Source organism: Lycium barbarum, chromosome 3, assembly GCF_019175385.1.
Source record: "Lycium barbarum isolate Lr01 chromosome 3, ASM1917538v2, whole genome shotgun sequence".
NCBI lineage: Eukaryota > Viridiplantae > Streptophyta > Magnoliopsida > Solanales > Solanaceae > Lycium > Lycium barbarum.
In genome coordinates, this window is record NC_083339.1 from 137,033,693 (window position 1) to 137,039,692 (window position 6,000).

The following is a 6,000-nucleotide window of genomic DNA, read 5'->3' on the forward strand; positions in this document are numbered from 1 at the left end:
TTAGCCGGTGGAAGCCGTTCTCCTCCTCCTAAACCCCCCACCTCCGCACACTCCTATCCCTCTCCTTCTTCCCCAATCCCCATTTGGGGAATCCATAAATCAACAACATCAAACTATACCCAACATCATATACTTCTCTACAAAACGTCATCTTTTTTCACCCATTATTATTATTATTAGCAACTCCATTTCTTCCATAACCATTTTAGAGGCTCTTCCTCAAAATTAAAGACCGTCCCATTTGAAGGACAAACTGTGCAATTTCTTCATTTTTGTGTTGTTGCTGCTGCCCCCATCCCTCCGCCCCCACTCACCCCTCCTCTCCCTCTCCTTCTTCCCCATTGTTTCAAGCATACCACAGCAATTCAAGTGAGTTTTTGGCTTTGTGTGCTTTGTAACTGAAGATATGAAGCTTCAAAGGATGAAATTGTAACAAAAAAGTGGAGAAATAAGTGATTTAGATAAGTGGGTATTATTTAAATTGGGGAATTTTCAGAAATTGGGTTTGAACAACAACAACAACATACCCAGCAGTGTATTCTTTCTTAGTGGTAATAAAGTAAAGGTGAAGGAATTGCAAATGGCATTAAAATCAGTACTCGATTCTTCAGTTATTAGGGCAGAGTTCATTAGTTTCCCCTCTTATATTTGTTATTCAATTGCATTAACGTTAACTTATTTTGTTCTTCAATGGCATTAACGTTAACTTATTGTATCTGCTCTCTTCAATTTATCTAGAAAAAGAAAGGAAAAAAAATTAAAAAAAGAAGAAGAAAGAAAATGAGGATAGAGAGCAGATACAGCGAGAGGATGGGGAAGAAGGAGATGGATGGCGGGTTTGCGAGGAGGGGGGGGGGGGGGGTTGGAAAAAGGAGAAAGGGAAAAGAATAAGAAAGAAAAGGAAAAAGTTAATTTAAAATGGAAAATAAAATATTAAGAAAATCTTAATATATCATCCCACGCGCTTTTAAGAAATTGGGTACACTTTCTTGCCACGTCATCCTCTAAGGGGGGTATTTAATTAACTTGAAAGTTGTTAAGGGGGGTAAATAAATACAACTTAAAGTTTAGTTGCTAAACTAAGTTTTCGTGTCAAGTTCAGGGGTCAAATGATGTCTTTTCTCTAAAAAAAACTCATAAGTTGGTAAACATTTTTAACAATTTTCCCCATCAATCATTTACCAATCTCATTAACTTCCACCAACCTTTATTTATGTCTAACAATCTTTAATTTATGTGGGAAGATTATATTAAATAGTAGTTACATTACTATTCATGTTAAATTTTTTATTTTATTGCTTTAAAAATTAATTAATTGATGTTGCATTTTTTAGAAAAGCCTTCTGGTAGTGTACTAATTTTGTTATAAACTATGATTTGCTCATTTGGTAAGATTGTATAAGAATTGAGAATGTTTTGATAGTTTTCACAATTTGTGGGGTTTTTATGTCTATAAGAGAAAATACAACGTAAAATATTCAAATTGTATGTCCAAACATGATTTCAGACCACGTCGAAACGGGGCCTTAATATAAGAGGGAATCTCTTGCTTTTTGTCATCCTCATAATCTTTGGGGTGGGGCTTCCTTGGTGATATTCCGAACTTATCCCAAAGCTTGCCGTTTTATGTATCTCCCATGCTTATTGATCTTATCTTAAAAAGGATAGCTTTGGCGGTGAAGATTTGTACAACGAGCTATGTAAATGGTACCTTGTACTTGGTCTTATTTTCTATATCACCATTAGCTTCTACATGAACACGTGTATTAGACTAAAAGAATTATTTCTTCATTTTAAAATGTTTGTCTGGTTTTTACTTGACACGGAGTTTAAGAAAGCAAATAAGACTTTTTAATCTTGTGGTTGTTAGCTAAACATATGTAAAATGTACCAAAATGTCATTTAATTTTATATCTTAAACATACCATGTGGAAAGTTGAAATTAAAGAGTTGCTAAAAAAGAAAAGATACATTCTTTTTTAAACATACTAAAAAGGAAAGTAAGACAGACATGTACTTTTTCCTATGTCCTTTTCATCAAAAACAAAGGTTGACCCGTTCGTGCATAAAATGTTTAAATTGCCGATATTTTTGTTGCTATTTTCTTCATTTTTAAGAAAATTATTTTCCTACAAAATAATATTTATCAAAATTTTTTACCAGTCAATAATGGAAAAGTTGAGAAAACGTTTTCTGAAAATGTTTTCCGCCATACCGAACTCATCCTCTATTTGTTTTAAACCTCTAAAGTTTTGCTTCTTTAGTGAATAACGAATCTTGTGTTCCTTTGTATTTGCTAAGTCTCCTTCCACACTTCCTTCCTCATAAATAATTTGTTCTTTATAAATTATTCAATTATGTGAGTGAAAACTTTAATAATCATAAAGACTTACCAACAAAATAATGATACACTTGCCAATAGATTAAACTAATTATGCAATAGAAAAATGTAATATAAGTTATAATTAAAACAAAAAAAAATTAATATCTTCCTAGCATGAGTTTGAACCCGAACTTTGCACGGACCCTCATGCAACTAGTTAAACTCATAAGAGGAATTTTTGTACTCCTTCCATTCCAATTCTTATGGTACTAGTTCACAGCTTTCACCCAATTCAATCGATTAAACTATTCAAAAGTTGAACTTTCATATAGCTAGCTTCATTACAGACCAACTTTTAAATCTTAATTTTTAATTTTCTTTCTACTCACACTAGAACGGGATAAATGGATTTTTGACCCTTTACAATTTTTTTTTTAGTTTTACAACTTTTTTACAAAAGATCTTCATTTTTTACACATAGGAGATATGAAAAAAATATTTTTCTTCTACTCAAATTATAAAAGGCGAAGAGATTTTATTTCCTCCACTAAAACGCTATAATTTTACATACGCAATTTAAAGCGATAGTGGACTAAAGGCACTTTTCACTTAGGTACAGTCGTACAGAGAGCACATACTCCATACCGCTTCACTAATCAATGGCCTTAAAGAGTATTTGACGGAGTTTATAATTATTTTTAGTTTATCTATATACAATTTATTAACACTTTTGTTTTGATCAAACTTTTCATGTTTTTATCTCAAATACTTTTTGTAATCTCCGAAGTACACTTTATAAACATGCCTTTTAATCATCATATATTATATTGAAATACGGAATGGAAAAATTGAACTGGAATTTTGGCCGGGATATTAGTATATTACTAAATCTGATATGTAATTATGTATGCGCAAGATATTGGCGTGATCTAATTATGATCTGTCCATTTGTTTTTACCTTACATGTACTATCACGAGTCCGCAACTTAAATAACCCACTTTGTGGGATTTGAACATAAATACCCACTAAAAAAAAAAAAAGTTACAATACTACCTTTTGCGCATGAATTTCCTGCACAAAAGGACTTAACAGTTAACGGCGCTGTTTAGTCCTTTTGCGCAGGAAATTCCTGCAGAATAGGGGTTAATATAAACCCTAACATTTGACCAATTTTCAAGTCACTCTTCACCTCCTTCACTTTCACTCTTTCAACATACTTTAGCCCCCCAAAATCATGTCTCAAAGCTCTGAAACGTCAAACTTTGTTATAAAACCCGACGTTTATGAATGTGGTTATTATTGTAAGCTAAGAACATCAAGGACCTAAGATAATCCGGGTCATCCTTTTTGGCACTGTAAAGTGCCTGAAGTAAGTGTTTTTACAAGTTTTTAGGGTTTAGATTTTTTTCACATTATTTACATAATTTACTTTCAAAAACTGATTTTCTTGTAATGTTCATAGGATATGAATGATTGCAAACATTTTTGATGGGAAGATAGCAATCCCATGGATAAAAACGATGGTGGTGATGTTTAAAAAGCCTCCTGTTGATAGAGATACCGCGATTTCACGTATCACTAGATATACCGCGAAGTTTGACTCGCAGTTTAAGCTTATGGAAGCTCAAGAAAAAATCGACCTTTTAGAGGTCTCTCTAAAAGAATCCAAAGAAAAATAAAGTTTTTTCAAGGCTAACCTTAAAGACACTCAACACGAGAAAAATGCTTTGAAAGAAAAACTGAAATTTTGGAAGATTATTTGTGCTATCTTCTTGTTGTTTATTATTTCTATGTATTTTTTTATTAAGTTTATTATTTTTTGTTATTTTTATGTAATTTGTTTTTACTAGTTGTACGTTTTCATGTATTATGTAATCGGCACCTTTTATGTACAAATTTATTTGTGTTTTTGTTAAAAATTGTGAATTGTTGAACTTTTTATGTATTATTAACTCCAAGAAGCTTATATAAATTAATAATAGACTATAACAATCAAAGACAAATTAAAATCATACTAATTTTCTTCAAATTGATGACTTCATCATAAATTAAAAATACAAACTAAATCATGAGTCTGAAACTTAAATGACCCAAAAACTAAGCAAGTGAACCAAAGTAACCCCTAATCATCTTTAGAATAGAAGTCCTCAATATCGTCCTCAGAATAATATTTTGGGTTTCTTAAGACATATCTTCTTTTTGTAGATGTTAATTCTCTACCCGTTGATGATGCTTGTTCTTCGGTCAACTTTAGCATGTAAAATCTACAACTTCTTGCTAGCATTCTGTTGTCTTCTTTTCTAATCCTTTGTACGGCAACCTCGCAAGAATGTGGATCAGTTTGAGGCATGGTCATTGAGAACCTTGTTGGGATTTGAGCGTTAAGATTTTCCTAGTTACGAACAAGATGTTCTGATTGGGCATGCCGATATGCCCATTCTCAGCGTAACCCGCAATAATATTCTTGCGGATCTGAATATTTCACATTGCAAAAATCATCATTACGCTCTATAAGAATGTGGGGTGTCAAATCATCTATCTTGGATTCATTTTTATCAAGATAACTCTATTCACCGGAATAGCTGCTATGATTTGAGCTTTCATCACCACTGTTATTCGAATAATTTAGAAGGAATACCGACCAATCTACATTTCTACTGCTCGACATTGAATATGTTGCAGTTTAATAACAAATGAAAGACTACTTATATAGTTGCAAACCCCCAAGTACCCTTAGGGTCGTCATTATGACCCTACCCATTTACTTTATTATAAAAAAATATTAATAGGATCACGGGGATTCATCTTCATCGAACATATCATAGTCCGAATCCCACTTGGATCTGAATTTGACGTAACCATGTTGACCAAATTCTACCCTGAGGCATCATAGGATTGTTCTCTTCGCGAAAACGATTAAGAGCAAAATTGAACTCTTGTGGTGTACCACAAGGCATTGACGTAGCACGACTGTTTGGACTTTTGAGTCTGAGTGCCCTTAAGTTTTTTTCTAGCATTTTAGCCTCTCTAACATGCCAATTCCACTCAGCTCTCATTGTATTATTGTATTCTTGATTGCATCTATAGTTCGGATTATTTGAGTACTTAAAATCATCCTTATATAGTTCTCATATCCTACCCATTGCTTTGAATATGTTTGCTGGGGTAAAACATGTAATAGAACGAAGATCAAAAAATTGATTCCAAATTGACATAGTAACTCGTTTTAATGTGAATTCTAGTTGTTCGTCATTCATATTATATCCTACTCCTTGATTTGACAACAATATGCTCGCTTTTGACCGCTTTATATGACGCACTTATATTACGCAACATTTAAATGCGCAAAATATAGGTTTTCGGAATGGCATCCTTGAGACACTTATATTGTGCAACCAATCATATGCTTTTGGCTTCACTGCCTTGATCATCTCCATCCGTACAAGAAACTTTTTTTCTTTATGCTCTATTGTAGCCGCCCACGTCAATTTGTTTAGTGTGCCTGTTTTTAAAAGCTGTTTGAAAATTTGCCTTTATGTGCCTTAAACAAAAGCGATGGTAAGCAAAGGGGCCAGCCACCCCGCCAAATGAAACATATTGTGCAATATGCCGTGATCTCGATCAGATAGCACACATATGCCTATACGATCCATAATAACATATCGCCTCAAATGTG